This window comes from Schistocerca gregaria, chromosome 3 (genome assembly GCF_023897955.1).
Source record: "Schistocerca gregaria isolate iqSchGreg1 chromosome 3, iqSchGreg1.2, whole genome shotgun sequence".
NCBI lineage: Eukaryota > Metazoa > Arthropoda > Insecta > Orthoptera > Acrididae > Schistocerca > Schistocerca gregaria.
In genome coordinates, this window is record NC_064922.1 from 159,866,736 (window position 1) to 159,886,321 (window position 19,586).

Here is a 19,586-nt window from a genome sequence, read left to right on the forward strand (position 1 = left end):
CCGGCAAGGGAACTTGCTGTTCCAACAGGACAATGTACGTCCGCATGTATCCCGTGCCACCCAACGTGCTCTAGAAGGTGTAAGTCAACTACCCTGGCCAGCAAGATCTCCGGATCTGTCCCCCATTGAGCGTGTTTGGGACTGGATGAAGCATCGTCTCACGCGGTCTATACGTCCAGCACGAACGCTAGTCCAACTGAGGCGCCAGGTGGAAATGGCATGGCAAGCCGTTCCACAGGACTACATCCAGCATCTCTACGATCGTCTCCATGGGAGAATAGCAGCCTGCATTGCTGCGAAAGGTGGATATACACTGTACTAGTGCCGACATTGTGCATGCTCTGTTGCCTGTGTCTGTGTGCCTGTGGTTGTGTCAGTGTGATCATGTGATGTATCTGACCCCAGGAATGTATCAATAATGTTTCCCCTTCCTCGGACAATGAATTCACGGTGTTCTTATTTCAATTTCCAGGAGTGTATGTATCTGCTCATTAAGTCTTTTATAAATGAACCACCACAATTCAAAGGGAACAGTGATGTACGTAATGACAATTCCGGAAGGAAAAATGACATTCGTTGCTCCACATTAAGGTTGTTCTTAGCACAGAAAGGACTGCACAATGCCCAATAAAAAATTTGGGTCAGTGATACAAAATGTCTGACAGACGGCGAAGTAAAATCTGAGAACAAAGGGAACTCCTATTTCGTAGAAGAATTTCTGTCATAGTAATGTGTAAAAGGTGATGGATACAACTTACTAACTCAGAACATCTACGTATATTTTTTCTCTTTATGGGAAAAAAAACTTAGAAATGTTCAGAATATAACAATATGTACAAATTAATTTGCGACGTGAATGTAAAATGACTCGTTCGACATCATGACGATCTGTCACGCAAAATGGTCAGTGGAACATGAAACAACTAACTAGATAACTGTGTAGTCCCGACAGGGAATTACCGAGCACGGGCAGTTACGTTATGGGGCTGTTTCTCTGGTTCCTGGACTGTTCCCTTACTGTGCTTAAGAAAACGCGTGCATAGAGTTCAAGTGGTTCAAATGGCTCTAAGCACTACGGGACATCTTAGGTCATTAGTCCTCTAGACTTAGGACTAATTAAACCTAACTAACCTAAGGACATCACACACACCCATGCCCGAGGCAGGATTCGAACCTGCGACCGTAGCAGCAATGCGGTTCCGGACTGACGCGCCTAGAACCGCTCGGCCACAACGGTCGGCCGTGCGTAAGCAATTCTAGAGCAAATTCTAGAGCACATTGTACTGAGTATAGTTGAGGAGCAATCTGGAGACGATCAGTGCTCTTGTCAGCATGACAATGCACTCCGTCCTAAGGCAAAATCTGTGAGGCAATGCTTTGTCGATAAAACATCACTGACATAGACTGGCCTGCCCATGGTCTCGTCCTGAACTCAAGTGGGACACTTTTAGGACGAATTAGAAAGTCGACTTCGGTACAGACCGAAGCGCCCAACTACTCTACTTCTCTGGCTTCAGCTCTTGAGGATTAATGGGCTGCTATTCCTCCACAGACAGACAGGCACCTTACTAAAAGTGTCACCAACAAAGTCGTTATAAAAGTACAGGGTGGGCATATACCTCGTTAACATCCACTAACAGGTGTCCTGATACTTTTGATCCGATGGCGTACGCTTTGAAACAAAGAAAATTTTATGAATACGCTTTGTGTCTCAACTCTTTGTCTGATTCTAGTAGGTTAGCGCTAGTAACGTTTCGTACGGACACATCAACGTCTCGCCATCGGTTTGTAGCACAAACGCAGTGATTTTTCTAAACGCTTATCATCGCAAAAGGCCGCCATGAAACAAGGCCCTGAATGAAAGAATCGTTCGCATTCTGAAACGTTCGATTTGGAAACGCTATACACTGTTTTTAAGCCCTGCACCGTCTCACGTGCTGCCTTTTATTTTCTGTCCTTGCTGTAGGCTCGTACTGTTGCCCAGCGGGAATCTTCCACGCAACTTGCGTCAATTCCGAGCGGTCTCGAGATAACACGTCGGGCTTCTCGCCAATCAGCCCAACACGAATCGTTGCCGTTGAAGGCGGTTATTTTCCACGGCCTTCACCCTGCTGGCCAGTGGCTTCAGCCCTGCTGGCCAGTGAGCAGTTCTGACGTTAGCCATCTCCGACACTGGTAGACATGTACGCTGGGTGACTAAGGCAGTTGGACGGCTATGGTGTCAATCAGAAATATGAACAAGATGAGGCGTATAAAAATAAAAGATTTAGTAATTGCCCAGATGAGAAAGTTCCATGATGAAGAAGAGAATTTGGCAATGCATCTGAAGTGCGACGTTACATCCCTGCAGTGTTGCCCTCCTGAGCATCCTACCTTCTTCAAGGCCCCACCCTCACAGAAACAAACACACACACACACACACACAATCACACACACATTATTTGTTCTACTCATTTATAGAAATAACAAACGGTTCAAATGGCTCTGAGCACTATGGGACAACTGTTGAGCTCATCACTCCCCTAGAACGTAGAACTACTTAAACCTAACTAACCTGGTTCTAAAACTGTTGGAAGCTGCCAGAAAACGTTTCTTCTGGAATCACTCGAAGCAACGTTGTCACACGTCGTTGGCCATCCGCAGTGTCTGTGTGCTCAACTCTCTCGCTCACAGCAACGTTATTGTTGTCTGCTCACTCCTTATTCTCCACGTTTGGCGCTGGAAGACTTCTTTTTGTTTCTCTACTTTAAAGTAGCCCTGAAAAGCTCGCTCTTCGCAGGCGTTGTGCATGAACACGGTGCTTCGAGTGATAACACAAGACGCGTATGATCACATTTTCCAACAGCTTTACAGCTGTTGTCAGAAGCGCGTTGCAGGCCAGCAAAGGTGTTTTGTTTGTAACTCTTGATTCCTGTTGCACTACCACCGTTGGGCGCCACCTTCGCCATCTCACAGCGCAGACGGCTCAGGATGAGACGAAAGTCGGATGTCATGGGACGAGTGTCGGAAACACTGTCTGCAAACACGCTGGGGGGGGGGGGGGGGGTGTCAGCGTCTGGATCTGCCAAATGTTGGCAAGCAGGTGCACTCAGCCCTTGTGAGGCCAATTGAGGACCTACTTGATTGAGAAGTAGCGGCACTGGTCTCAAAAACTGACAACGGCTGGTAGAGCGGTGTGCTGACCATATGCCCCTCCGTATCTGGACACCTGGTTGAAAATGACGTACAAGTTCATGGCGCCCTTCATCGGTAGTACTGGAATTCAGTATGGTGTTGGTCCACCCTTACCCTTGATGACAGCTTCCACGCTTGCAGGCATTCGTCCAATCAGGTGCTGGAAGGTTTCTTGGGGAATGGCAGCAAATTATTAGGGAGTACTGCACTGAGGAGAGGTATCGATGTCGGTCGGAGAGACCTGGCACGAAATCGGCGCTCCAGAACGTCCCCAAGGTGTTCTATAGGATTCAGATCACGACTCTGTGCAGGCCAGTCCATTACAGGGTTGTCGTGTACACACTCCGCCGTGCATTATGAACAGGTGCTCCATCGTGTTGAAAGATGCAATCACCATCCCCGAATTGCTCTTCAACTGTGGGAAGCAAGAAAATGCTTACAACATTAATGTAGGCCTGCGCTGTGATAGTGCCACGCAAAACGACAAGAGGTGCAAGCCCCCTCCATGAAAATCACCATCACACCATAACACCACCGCCTCCGAATTTCATTGTTGGCACCACACACGCTGGTAGATGACGTTCACCGGGCGTGTGCCATACCCACACGCTGCCATCAGATCGCCACATTAAGTACCGTGATTCGTCACTCTACAGAATGTTTTTCCACTCTTCAACCGGCCAATGTTTACGCTCCTTACACCAATCAAGGCGTCGTTTGGCATTTACCGTCGTGAACTGTGGCTTATGAGCAGCCGCTTAACCATTAAAGCCAAGTTTCCACACCTCCCGCCTTACTGTTATAGTACTTGGAGTGGATCCTGATGCTGTTTGGAATTCCTGTGTGATGGTGTAGATTGTCTACCTATTACACATTACGACTCTCTTCAACTGTCGGCGGCCTCTGTCAATCAACAGACGAAATTGGTCTGTACGCCTTTGTGCTGCACGTGTCCCTTCACGTTTTTATTTCACTATCACATCGGAAACAGTGGACCTGGGTATGTTGAGGCGTGTGTAAATCTCGAGCACAGACGTATGACAAGTGACACCCAATCACCTGACCACGTTCGTAGTCGGTGAGCTGCGCGGAGCGCCCCATTCTGCTCTCTCACGAAGTCTAATGACTACTGAGGTCGCCGAAATGGAGAATCAATAAATTAGTGGGCTCAAACAACAAAAGTTTACGAGAACAGGGGACATATACGAATGAAATAGGTTAGTTATAGCTTTGACACATTATATGTTTGCGTTTATTACAATACCTCTTACACAAGAAAATGCAGTTACAAATTTCAGAGCAGATTTGACTGGGTTCGGACACGACCAGTTTTTAAGGGGAAGGAGAAAGTAAAAGAATCTTCTCACTACTCTTCATGGTCATTCATCACATGGTGATGTCAGTCGGTACGGCGCGTCACCTTAGGCTGTGTAGTGGAGAGTCCACTGCTACCTTCCGTGTCCAGGTCGAGATAAGTCTCCGCGTTCACTCCATGTTGTAGATTGCCTGACCAAAGCTGCGATGTCACAGAGTGGGGAGGGTGATGTAGGGGATGGATGTCCTCCTTCTCAGCACTCTCTAAGCACTCGTTAAACGCTTCCTCCTCTTTGCGTTGTCAATGGCGGACTAATTTTTCAATGCTGCCCAATGACTGATCGCCATTTCATGACCACACCTCCTATTCTCTGTCTTGAGTCGGCGGGTGTGTGACTCAGTAATTGCTGTCTCTCTCGTAATTTCACTGTCAAGGCTATACTGAGCGTCGATCACACATAGTCTCGAAGTTGCTGTGAAAGCAACCGTACAACACTTGTTTGTAACGGCTATCTTTATGTGGACCAGAACTGTCTCATGTTTGTGTTTTGTCTAGGAATCTTCTGATGTTCGTCTTTCTCGCAACTTGACAGTCAAAGCTATTCCCAGCGTTGGTCGCACATGGATCTCTGTGCGAATTGTTGGCGCTTTGTCTACGCTCTGTCCCAGTGGCTGTGGGGTGCTGGAATTGTCGACACGTTCTCGCTTTCTAAGGCAGGTAAAAACGGCTGCTGTGAGCCAAAAGCTTTACACGACTCCACGTGTGTATTCTTTGCGCTTTTGTGTGTATGATCCGTCCCAGTGGCTCCAGGGGTCCACCTGCTTTCGGCACGCTTATAAATATCTCCCAGGCTTTTCGCAGTGTGTCCATCGTTAAACCGCCGGCACACAGACGGTACTGTCGAAAGTCACCGTTGCGCGTACCGAGTTCAACGTACTGGTGAACGCTCTGAGATGATGCGACTTGTCCATATGGTACGGGGGCCCCAATGTGGTATATGAGATAGCAACGCGCTCCAGTGGCAGTTTGCGGTTGTATCTGGCTCGTAAATCACACTGTTCTTTTTCGAAATGGACGGGCGTAAAATTCTTGTATTAACTCTTACAACGTACAAACCTCCCTTATACATATGCTAGTCAGGTTGTTCTGTCTTTAGTAAACATAACTTCAATATCCGTGAAAATATTATAAGGCAAAAAGGAAAGTACCATGTCCGGTCAATAAGGACATCCGTTTATAAAAGTTTATAAAAATTTACAATATTTCTCCACATAAGATATAATTATTTAATCATTCTCACTTTTTAGCAAAACCCTAAGGTCATTCTTACTTGATCACTGCCCCAACTTGGTAGCACAACGTCTACAAAATGAGAATTACAAAACTTAAAAGAAAAAAAGAAGAAAATATCTTACTGCAAGTATTGCAAGGGTGTCTTTATATTAAGCCAATCGAACAAACTCACTCCTAAAATAGAGCACATTTATATTCACACAACATCGAATATTATAGTATATCTTTATATTAAACTAATACAAAAGTATCCATAACCGTTTCCATGTGCAATGAACAGAATCGTGTGCAGCAGGTCAACATTACCTGGATCCCTTTCCTTCTGTGGTACGTCGGACCATGCTTGATTCGTTACTGCCACAAAAGGTACGGAATCTAGTTAGTGTTGGCCGGCTGCATACGATTCAGTTCATTGCACACGAAAACAATTGTGGAGGTTACGCTTGGGGCCTGAAGATAACACCATTTGGGGTCGAAACTGGAAGCATAATATAAACGACGTAGATACAAATACAAACTCTGATTTAGTTATTGTTCAAGCACTAAGCCACAGGGTCCGCTGGCCATAGGTAGCGGAGAGGCCGGAGCGGGGACATAGCTTATTGTCCCTGAAGCCAGAGGCATAACTTTTTACGTCCGCTTTCACCACGCTGCAACGGACTGAGGCAGTGGCAAGAGTCCACAGCATCTCACTGCTCACTAAATGACCTAGTAGCTAGTGTCGGAAGTTCCATGCGGCTTTTCGCGGATGATGTTGTAGTATACAGAGAAGTTATAGCATTACAAAATTGCAGCGAAATGCAGAAAGATCTGCAGCGGATAGGCACTTGGTGCAGGGAGTGGCAACTGACCCTTAACATAGACAAATGTAATGTATTGCGATTACATAGAAAGAAGGATCCCTTATTGTATGATTATATGATAGCGGAACAAACACTGGTGACAGTTACTTCTGTAAAATATCTGGGAGTATGCGTACGGAACTATTTGAAGTGGAATGATCATATACAATTAATTGCTGGTAGGGCGGGTGCCAGGTTGAGATTCATTGGGAGAGTCCTTAGAAAATGTAGTCCATCAACGAAGGAGGTGGCGTACAAAACACTCGTTCGACCGATACTTGAGTATTGCTCATCAGTGTGGGATCCGTACCAGGACGGGTTGACAGAGGAGATAGAGAAGATCCAAAGAACAGGACTATTTGGCAAGTGTGATAGCGTTACGGAGATGTTTAGCATGGTTTCGTAACATTTCACTCACTACACACACAAACACGCACACACTGGTGACTTGAGCCATTTTCTGTGCCACAGCTTCCCATTTTCTATCCTGAAAACTAAGTCAGCATCCCTCTATAACAAGTGAGATGATGTGCTCAGAAAGAGGAAGAGGTTTTAGGGTTCTGCTATGCATAGCTTGGCGGTAAGTATTTACAGAAAAGGAAAAAAGGATGAAAAACATAGTGTGAAGGTGTTATGTGGAGCCATGGGTGTTTTATAATCATTATTATTATTTATTTGTATAACGTTTTTTACCAAACCCCTACTCTGTTTTATCTAAGTAATCCTTCAATGTATAAAATGTGCTGCATAACAGGTACTTTTTAGCTGCCTTCTTAAATAAGTGAATTTTTGCTATTTCCTTAATCTCTCTTGGCAATTTATTGTACAGTTTTATTCCTTGGCAGAAAATGCTCTTTAGAGTTTTATGTTTATTATTTCTTGGTAAATTTAAGTTGAATCTAGCTCTTGTTCCATGGTCATGGACAGAGCTGTTTGTGCAGTAATTAACAACGTTATTTTTGATGTGTACAACTGACTGGTAAATGTATTCACATGGTGCAGTTAAAATCCTCAGTGTTTTGAACAGCTCTTTACAATGAGCTCGACCACTATATTTCGTTATTATTCTTATGGCTCTTTCCTGGAGTTTGAAAACTGTGTTTATATTTTGAGCATTTGTTCCCCAAAAGGAGCTAAGAATTGAGTGTACATATGAATAGTACGTAACTAAAAGACACTGCATGCTACACACTGATGACAGGATTTTAAGGGCATAACATGCTGATGACATTCTGTTTGCAAGTACCTTTGTGTGTTCACTCCACTTCAACTGAGAATCAATATTCATTCCTAGAAATTCTGCATTTGTTACACAGTCTATACAGGTGCCATCTATATTTAACATCATCATTTTCCCTCTTCAAACTGAAATTCATGGCATTAGTTTTCTTTGTGTTCAATGTCATTTTATTGCTTACTGACCAATCGTAAACTTCCTTGAGAGTTTCATTTGCTTTCTCTGCGAGCAATTCTCTTGTCTTCTCGGTGAGTATAGTATTTCTGTCATCAGGGAAGAGAATTTTTTCACCGTGAGTAACACTAATAGGAAAGTCGTTGATGTATATCAGGAATAGTATTGATCCTAATATGCTATCTTGCAGAACCCCTACATTAATGTATTTTGCTTCTGACAAATGTTTTACTAAATGTTTGATCTATCTAAAGTATTTTTATCTCTACTCTTTGTATCCTATCTGCTAGGGATGATCGAAACCAATCATTAGCTACCCCTCTTATTCCTAATGCTTCTTTCATAGAATCTTGTGGTCGACTGTATCAAAGGCCTTACAAAGATCCAGAAATATGTCTATGACACGCTCATCTTAATCAAGAGCATCAAGTACAACTTTTGTGAATTCTACTATGGCTGACTCCGTATTTTTGCCGCGTCGGAAACAAAACTGTGATTCGCTTAAAAGATTGCATTTATTCAGGTAATTCATAACTGCAGTTGATACCTTAGACATTCACGATGTGAGAAAAACTGAGCAGTATTTATATCGTATCTAATATACACTCGGGTGACTAAAGTAGTGGGATAGCGATATGCACATAGAGAGATGACAGTAGTAACGTGACACAAGGTGTACACGGTCAGTGCATTGGCGGAGTTGTCATTTGTACTCAGGTGATTCGTATGACAATGTGTCCTACGTGATTATGGCACCACGACGAAAACTAACAAACTTTGGATGCGGAACGGTAGTTGGAGCTAGACGCATTCCGTTTCAGAAATCGTCAGGAAATTCATTATACCGAGTTCCACAGTGTCAAGAGAGAGCCGAGAACACCGAATTTGAGGCATTACCTCTCACGAAGGACAACACAGTGGCTGATGGCCTTCACTTAACGACCGAGAGCAGCGGCGTTTGCGTAGAGCTGTCAGTGCTAACAACAAGCAACACAGCGTGAAATACACTCCTGGAAATTGAAATAAGAACACCGTGAATTCATTGTCCCAGGAAGGGGAACTTTATTGACACATTCCTGGGGTCAGATACATCACATGATCACACTGACAGAACCACAGGCACATAGACACAGGCAACAGAGCATGCATAATGTCGGCACTAGTACAGTGTATATCCACCTTTCGCAGCAATGCAGGCTGCTATTCTCCCATGGAGACGATCGTAGAGATGCTGGATGTAGTCCTGTGGAACGGCTTGCCATGCCATTTCCACCTGGCGCCTCAGTTGGACCAGCGTTCGTGCTGGACGTATAGACCGCGTGAGACGATGCTTCATCCAGTCCCAAACACGCTCAATGGGGGACAGATCCGGAGATCTTGCTGGCCAGGGTAGTTGACTTACACCTTCTAGAGCACGTTGGGTGGCACGGGATACATGCGGACGTGCATTGTCCTGTTGGAACAGCAAGTTCCCTTGCCGGTCTAGGAATGGTAGAACGATGGGTTCGATGACGGTTTGGATGTACCTGCACTATTCAGTGTCCCCTCGACGATCACCAGAGGTGTACGGCCAGTGTAGGAGATCGCTCCCCACACCACGATGCCGGGTGTTGGCCCTGTGTGCCTCGGTCGTATGCAGTCCTGATTGTGGCGCTCACCTTCACGGCGCCAAACACGCATACGACCATAATTGGCACCAAGGCAGAAGCGACTCTCATCGCTGAAGACGACACGTCTCCATTCGTCCCTCCATTCACACCTGTCGCGACACCACTGGAGGCGGGCTGCACGATGTTGGGGCGTGAGCGGAAGACGGCCTAACGGTGTGCGGGACCGTAGCCCAGCTTCATAGAGACGGTTGCGAATGGTCCTCGCCGATACCCCAGGAGCTACAGTGTCCCTAATTTGCTGGGAAGTGGCGGTGCGGTCCCCAACGGCACTGCGTAGGATCCTACTGTCTCGGCGTGCTTCCGTGCGTCGCTGCGGTCCGGTCCCAGGTCGACGGGCACGTGCACCTTCCGCCGACCACTGGCGACAACATCGATGTACTGTGGAGACCTCACGCCCCACGTGTTGAGCAATTCGGCGGTACGTCCACCCGGCCTCCCGCATGTCCACTATACGCCCTCGCTCAAAGTCCGTCAACTGCACATACGGTTCACGTCCACGCTGTCGCGGCATGCTACCAGTGTTAAAGACTTCGATGGAGCTCCGTATGCCACGGCAAACTGGCTGACACTGACGGCGGCGGTGCACAAATGCTGCGCAACTAGCGCCATTCGACGGCCAACACCGCGGTTCCTGGTGTGTCCGCTGTGCCGTGCGTGTGATCATTGCTTGTACAGCCCTCTCGGAGTGTCCCGAGCAAGTATGGTGGGTCTGACACACCGGTGTCAATGTGTTCTTTTTTCCATTTCCAGGAGTGTAACAGTAGAAACCAGTGTACGGCGTATGACGAACGTATGCATTAGAACAGTGCAGTGAAATTTCGCTTAATGGGCTGTGTAAGCAGACGATCGACGCGTGTCCTGTATGAGTCCCGGTTACAGCTGGTAAGAGATGATGGTAGGGTTCGAGTGTGGCGCTGACTCCACGAAGTCGGCAAGGCACTCTGCAAGCTGGTGACGACTCCACACAGTGATTTGGGCTGTGTTTACATGAAATGCTCTGGGTCCTCTAGTCCAATTGAAGCGATCATTGACTGGAAATGGTATTTATTTATTTTTTATTGGAGTTGCAGTCAAGTCTTCGAAGGAAGCACTTGAGCTACCATTTCACTACATCCACAAACATATTTCTGCAGGATGCCAGTATCGATTATTGTTGAGAGATTCATATGGGGCCTGAAGATGGCGTACTGAATTGCCGAAACTGGTAGCGAAAATAGAATAATATCTCAATTGCACGGGTGTTTGGCGAATTTCATTGATAAATATTTGACCAACCGCTGTCCCATGTCCATAGTGAATCAACAGAGACTGCCGGCCGCGGAGGCCGAGCGGTTCTAGGGGTTTAGGTCCGGAACCGCGCGACTGCTACGGTCGCAGGTTCGAATCCTGGCTCGGGCATGGATGTGTGTGATGTCCTTAGGTTAGTTAGGTTTAAGTAGTTCTAAGTTCTTGGGGACTGATGACCTAAGATGTTAAGTCCCATAGTGCTGAAAGCCAAGTTTTTAAACCACCTTTAGCCTTAATGACTGCTTCTACTCTCGCAGGCATGCGTTCAATCAGGTGATGGAATGGCAGCCCATTCCCTATGGAGTGCTGCACTGAGAAGTATCGATGTCGGTCCGTGAGGTCTGACACGAAGTCGACGTTCCAAAACATCCCAAGGCGTTCTATACAGAACTCTTTGCAGGCCAGTCCATTATAAGGATGTTATTGTCCTGTAACCACTCCGCCATGCATTGTGAACAGGTGCTCGATCGTGTTGACAAATGCAATCGCCATCCCCGAATTGCTCTTCAACAGTGGGAAGCAAGAAGGTGCTTAAAACATCAGTGTAGGCATGTGCTGTGACAGTGCCCCCTCCATGAAAAACACGACCACACCATAACATCACCGCCTCCGAATTTTACTGTTGGAACTACACACACTAGCAGATGACGTTTACTGAGCATTCGCCAAACCCACACCCTGCCATTGGATTGCCACATTGTATACCGTGATTAATCACTCCACAATACGTTTTTCCACTGTTCAATCGTGCAATGTTTACGCTCCTTACACCAAGTGAGACGTCGTTTGGCATTTACCGGCGTGATGTGTGGCTTAAGAGCTGCCTCTCGACCGTGACATTCAAGTTTTCTCACCTCCCGCCTAACTGTCATAGCACTTGCAGTGGATCCTGATGCTTTTTGGAATTCCTGTGGGATGGTCTGGATAGATATCTGCTTACTAAACATTACGACCCTCTTCAAATATCGGTGGTGTCTGCAGCACAATGCACCTAATATGAAAAACGTATGTTTTGGGGAGTGTCCGGATACTTTTGATCACATAGTGTATCACACGATGCCATTTGACACCGTTACGATCGTTTTCATTCGAGAATACACGTCTGCGTTGTCGCTAAGAGATTGAGGGCGAGGGTACAGTTCATATTGATGAGATTTTTTGGTCATCCTTTATTGTGACATGTAAGTTTTGGTCTCAGTTTGTTATCATACACTCCTACAATGACGAAATACCTGTCACCTCACTTGTCAATCCAATGAGCTTGTCCATGAGCGTGTTGAATTGTTTTACTGACACTGTATACATTAATTTGTATTTCACGCCTAAAGGGAAGAGAGATATTGGCAGACAAAAAAAACCGTGATAGGTAATAAATGGCGTAGTACGGTAAGTGACGAACTAGATTACTACTGCGATCCACCAAAGCACCGATATCCCGGTTCGTTTACTTGGAGTGTGAAGGTGCGGAAGCGGTAGGTACACGTTCTACGAAGATTATCTAAAGGACTGCTTCTCTTTACCCTTGCTCTTGGCCCTGTATATCGCAGTCAATGTACTGGCGGTTTCTTTTCAGGTTTAAGGCGCGTGGATATTTCTTATTTCTCTGTCGCGAGTCCATCAGGAAAGAAATGCTGCGCAATCTACGTTATGAGTATTATTTTCAGCGATGACGCTGTTCCAGGAATGGCAGCAACTGGAAAACAACCGAGCAGATCTCTGCAAAAAAATGAAATATCTTGACAGACCGTCTCGGAACCAGTTTCAGTTCGTGATCGGCAGTCACTTGTTAACGTCGCGATGAGGCATCTGTGGGAAAGGCAATCATTTCTGAACTTCTTTCAGTACATATTCCGTTACACCTGGTGGACGTCAAAAGAAGAAGCCTCAACTTCCTGCCATCTGAGCAATTCGAACACAGTGCTGCAGGTAAGGCATTCGCTTTAACCTGTTCGCAAATATGTCGTCCATAATGGACTGCATGTCGAGGGCTATGAGTGAATAGACAATATACAACAATTGTTTATACACAGCTTGAGTCACTTTCATTTTTTTAATGCCACTACGCGTATTGATTGTCACACCATCATCTCCAGATGGATTGAGATAGCTTTCCGTTGTTGAATTTGCTTTTGACATACAAATCTATTCTCTATTACGCAGACAACGCTGTGGCATTGACTTTATGCGTCGTTCTGCGTTGCTGGAGAAAGATTAACGTTTTTTGTAGCACAGAAAGGATTTATTGACTTTTCTAAGTGAGTTTAGAAGCTGCATTTGCTGCATATTTTGGCGAATATATTTGCTGTACGCTGCTATAGCGAACTTCACGTGTTTGTCACTACAAACTTTTCAATGTTGTAAGTCATTCTGCCTGTCTTACAGTTCAACGACGTCACAAAGATTGCGGACATACTGCAAGAATGTGTTCAGAGATACGGAGCTGTATTAATGTCCAGGATTAATTAAGCGAAACCCTTTTCTAGCCTTGTTTCACAACTTTCTTATTACTGTACGGCGTAGATTGCAAGTTACTTTCTATGCGCATTTTCAAGTACATAAGAGACTGAAAGAAATAAACACGTCAGTTTCTAATCTATTGATTCTTAAACTAAAAAATTTATCACTGTTGAAAATTTAAAAAAAATAGATACGAATTTTAAAAATTCATTTGCATTGCGTTTACAATATCTATGATTAAACATACGTTGGAGTAAAGCTACGCAGGTGTTTCAATATTGTCTAAAAGTGATGAATAATTGAATTGAGTTCATTACATAATAAATGTGAGGATACACACATCTGTTTCTTAATTCTGAAATTTTCTAACTGAGTCAGGTTTGCACACTTTCCTCTATGTGCAGGATTTATGCATATGTATTCGCGGTTTTCGTTTTCGCAGTGATCAGCAAGGGATGATCTGGCTACTTTACTCTCCTAGTTTTGTGGTGTTCGCTGAGCGTCCTACAGGTTGACCTTCTAGTCGTTTAATAGAGCAACACCAACACTCTTAGCAGGTGATCTGGCTATTTATCTTATGAACTAAAGAGATATCTATCTGCTGTCTGTGGGATATAGCAAAGTGCAGACGAATCCTTTGCTTTTAAAATGTTGGTTATCCTATTTGAAGTTTTACCAATTAAAGTTAAACCGCACCATTTTCATTCCGGTCTATCCAGTGGATACCGTAGAGAACTGGTGCGCTTCTTCACTTTTATGTTAAGAATTTCGTGAGCAACGTTGGAATCAAATTGATTATTTGTGGCTCTTGCTTTGCCTGTATTGAGCTTGTGGTCAAAGTCTCTTTGGAACATGGGGACAGAAAGGAGACGGTGGCTCATGTGGTAGAAAATGGGGTTATAACCCAATATCTAAGTCATACAGTGATAATAAAGTTTGTGCAACAAGGCTAAAATGTGTTTCGCTTAATTAATGCAATATAGTGTTTCACATATTATAAGTTCTATACGGAACAGACACTTAAAGTAGTAAAGGAGTTTTGCTATTTGGGGAGCAAAATAACTGATGATGGTCGAAGTAGAGAGGATATAAAATATAGACTGGCAATGGCAAGGAAAGCGTTTCTGAAGAAGAGAAATTTGTTAACATCGAGTATAGATTTAAGTGTCAGGAAGTCATTTCTGAAAGTATTTGTATGGAAGTGAAACATGGACGATAAATAGTTTGGACAAGAAGAGAATAGAAGCTTTCGGAATATGGTGCTACAGAAGAATCCTGAAGATTAGATGGGTAGATCACGTAACTAATGAGGAAGTATTGAATAGGATTGGGGAGAAGAGAAGTTTGTGGCACAACTTGACCAGAAGAAGGGATCGGTTCGTAGGACATGTTCTGAGGCATCAAGGGATCGCCAATTTAGTATTGGAGGGCAGCGTGGAGGGTAAAAATCGTAGAGGGAGACCAAGAGATGAATACACTAAGCAGGTTCAGAAGGATGTAAGTTGCAGTAGGTACTGGGAGATGAAGAAGCTTTCACAGGATAGCATGGAGAGCTGCATCAAACCAGTCTCAGGACTGAAGACAACAACAACAACAACAAGGAACAGTAAAATGAAACCAAGACAGCTAAAAAAATAGCAAGTATACTGTTTATTATTTCAAAAGCAATAGCATAAGTGTTGTTACGATGCGATTCGGCTATTGTTATGTTCCTAGGAACCAAATATTGTATTCTCATTGCGAATGATAAATGGGTTGAAGGGGGCCAAAGGGATCTGTCCCCATTTTCTAGTACATAAGACTCAAAAAAATAAACACGCCAATTTCTAATCTATTGATCCTTATACTATAAAAGTTATCACTGTTGAAAATTTAAAAAAATAGATAAGAATTTAAAAAATTCATTAGCACAGCGTTTACAATACCTAATCATACGTTGGAGTAGAGCTTGTGGAGCGGCAGGTATAAGTTTATTTGACACAAGTGCAGTTTAAGTAACTCTGTTTTACTCAACTTGTTGCTGAAAAACTCCTATACTTGTCTGAATGCAGCTGTGATACACATTATGTAAATTGAAGACAGAGGAGAGGGAGAAAGGAAAGAGACTTTTTATGTTAGCTGCATCGATACTTAATGCGTAATCAGCGGCGACGAGTGAAAGTGTGCACCAGATCAGGATTTGAAGACAGTTTCTGCTACTTACTGGGCAGGTGCATTAACTACTGCGCTAGTCGGACACAGCGCTTATCGTAATTGAGCGGACTGTCTCTTCTTGCCTCTCTGCTGACACACACTCTCACCTAGCACCACCTACATCTACATTTACGTGATTACTCTGCTATTCACTAATGCCTGGCAGACGGTTCAATGAACCACTTTCATGCTATCTCTCTACCGTTCCACTCTCGAACGGCGCGCGGGAAAAACGATCACTGAAATTTTTATGTGCGAGCCCTGATTCCTCTTATTTTATCGTGATGATCATTTCTCCCTGTGTGGGTGGGTGCCAACAGAATGTTTACGCAATCGGAGGAAAAAACTGATGATTAATATTTCATGAGAAGATCGAGTCGCAACGAAAAACGCCTTTGTTTTAATGATTGCCACTCCAATTCACGTATCATGTCTCTGACACACCCTCCCTGTTTCGCGATAATACAAAACGAGCTGCCTTTCTTTGGTCTGTTTCGATGTCATCCGTCATCATTGATTCGCCTCTCTGTGAAATGAATTCAGCACTTTCAGTGCGGATGCACAGTCACGTCCTACCTCCTGCGGCAATCTCAAAGTAGCAAACATGGACCACATGGGCGGGGACTGTGGATAGATGGCGGTAGGTGGCAGTGTGGGTAGGCCTAGATAGTGAAAGCGCAAGTGCAATGAACGCTGTGTCCAGGTGGTGCAGTGGTTAACACAGCCACCTAGTAAGCAGGAGAGCCAGGGGTTGAATCCCGTTTTCACTCGTCGCCGCTGATTCTACATAGAGCCTCGAGTAGCTGACACCCCTTTCCCTTCCTTTCTCTTCGCTCGAGCTTTAATTTACATGATTTATGTATTGTTGAAAATATTTTGCTATCTGCAGCTAGCTATAAGTAGAGATCCGATATACGTCTGTGTACACTGAATATTTCCGGTAGATTAGATTAGATTAGTACTTGTTCCATAGATCATGAATACTACACTTTGTAATGATGTGTAACATATCAGGTTAATAAAAGGTGTTTATACAAGATATTAAATTACACAGAATATTATATGACAGGTAATATTTTTAATTTTTTGGGGTGGGGGGTGGGGAAGTTACCCACTTACTATATCCAAAAATTCATCTAATGAGTAGAAGGCGTTACCATTCAGAAACCCTTTCAATTTCCTTTTAAATGCTACACGGCTATCTGTCAGACTTTTGAGGCTATTAGACAAGTGACCAAAGATTTTTCTGGCAGCATAATTTACCCCCTTCTAAGCCAAAGAATTAACCTTCGGTAGTGAAGATCATGGGCAACGGCCTTGCCACAGTGGATACACCGGTTCCCGTGAGAGCACCGAGTTAAGCTCTGTCGGGTGTGGTCGGCACTTAGATGGGTGACCATCCAGGCCGCCATGCGCTGTTGCCATTTTTCGGGGTGCACTCAGCGTCGTGATGCCAATTGAGGAGCTACTCGACCGAATAGTAGCGGCTTCGGTCAAGAATACTATCGTAACGACCGGGAGAGCGGTGTGCTGACCCCACGCCCCTCCTATCCGCATCCACCACCGAGGATGACACGGCGGTCGGATGGTCCCGGTAGGCCACTCGTGGCATGAAGACGGAGTGCTTTTAGCGAAGATCATTCTTTCTCCTAGTGTTGTAGCCATGTACACTGCTATTACTTTTGAATTCCTTTGGATTGTTAATAACAAATTTCATAAGTGAATATATAAACTGTGAGGCTACAGTGAAGATCCCTAACTCTTTTAAATAAGTGTCTGCAGGATGACCTTGGATGAGCTCCAGCAATTATTCTGATTACACGCTTTTGTGCAATGAACACTCTTTTACCCACTGACGTTACCCAAGAATATGATGCCATACGAAAGCAGAGAATGAAAATAGGCGTTGTAAGCTAATTTACTGAGATGTATATCGCCAAAATTTGCAACGACCCTAATAGCATAAACAGCTGAACTCAAACGTTTCAGCAGATCTTCAGTGTGTTTTTTCCAGTTCAACCCCTCATCAATCAATACATCTAGAAATTTTGAATATTCTACTTTAGCTTCAGATTTCTCATCGAAGTCTGTTCTTATTAACCGTGTCATTCCATTTACTGCATGAAACTCTAAATACTGTGTTTTGTCAAAGTTTAATGAGAGCCCATTTGTAGAGAACCATTTAATCATTTTCTGAAAAACATCGTTTACAATTTCATCAGTTAATTCTTGTCTGTTGAGTGTGATAACTATACTGGTATCATGGGCAAAAAGCACCAGCTTTGCATCTTCGTGAATATAGAATGGCAAGTCATAAATTTACAAGGTGTGTCAAAAAATGTATATACACTTTGAAGTGTCATAGAAAATTTATTTCCCGTTCTACAATGTTAAGTTTCTGGAAATGGAAAGCTTAAAGTCCAATTGGAAAAATAAATGTCCTTTGCAAATGTGAATAATGTTCAAACTGGTGGCCTTCAGCATCAATACATTTCTGAGTACGAGTCACCACTGATCCCGTACATTGTACCAAAGTGTCCAATGAGATTTCTGTGCACACCACCTGAATCTCAGCCCAAAGTGTGTCCAGGTTACGTGGTTTACGTTTGTACACCTTATCTTTAACTGTGCCCCATAAGAAGAAATCCAGCAGCGTGAGGTCTGGAGAGCGTGCAGGGAATTCGATTGGTCCCCTGCGTCCTATCCATCCAGGTATGCTCGTACGTCCCTATGATAGAGCGGCGTGACGCCATCTTGTTGGAAATAAAACTCATCATTACCGTTTAATGCACGAATGGTGGGGAATATGGAGTCAGCAAGCATTGTTAGGTATATTTCTCCAGTAACAGTACCTTCAAAGTAGAAAGGCCCAATGAGTTCTCTTGCAGACAAACCACACCACACATTTACACCAGGCAAATTCACAGCCTTTTCAACTGTAATGTGAGGATTATCTTCAGCCCAGTACACACAGTAGTTCCTACTGACAGTTCCATTGAGTTTGAATTGGGCTTCATCCGACCAAATCATGCTACCCATAAATTCTGGTTCACATCTCACCATCTCCTGAACCCATTCACAAAATTCTAACCTTCGATTTGGATCGTCGTCAATTAGCTGTTGCACCAGCCTTGGAATGTACACACGAAACTTGCAGTTCTTCAAAATGCGTAGCACATTACTAGCACTTACATTACTCTCACGTGCCGCTGGCCTTGAAGATTTTTTTGGGCGAATGCTGAAACAGTTCCAAGACCGCAGATGTGGAATCATCACTTGTAGCTCTACGAGGTCGCCCTGATCGACCTTCATGCACATCACACACTGTTCTATGAATTTCGAATTTGTCTCGTAGATGTGTAATTGTTAACCTTGAAGGTGGTTCTGTACCATACTCACTTCTCCACTGTCTTCGAACCACAGCTACATTCTCAAACTTCCAGTACCACTTAATTATCTGCTTCTGCGCTTCAAAGCTCAAACGCACGTTCGCCATGTTGCAGTTACTTCCTTGCCAGTGTTGCCACCTATTGAAGAAACATAACATTACTTTCTCACAGATATTTAACCTTGTAGAATGGGAAATAAATTGTCTCTGACAGTTCAAAGTATGTATACAATTTTTTGACGCACCCTGTGTATTAAGAACAGCAGAGGATCCAAGACCGAACCTTGCGGCACCCCATTCTTGGTTGTTCCCCAGTTCGAGAAATCACCAGTTTTTTTAAAATATTATGTGAATTTCACCTTTCTGCACTCTTCCAGTTAGGTATGATGTAAATCATTTGAGCGCTGTCCCATTCATACCATAGTACTTGAGCTCATCTAGAAGTATTCCATGATTTACACAATCAAAAGCCTTTGTGAGATCACAAAAATCCCAACGGGTAGCTTCCGGTTACTCAGAGCATTCAATATTTCATTAGTGAATGTATGTACAGCAT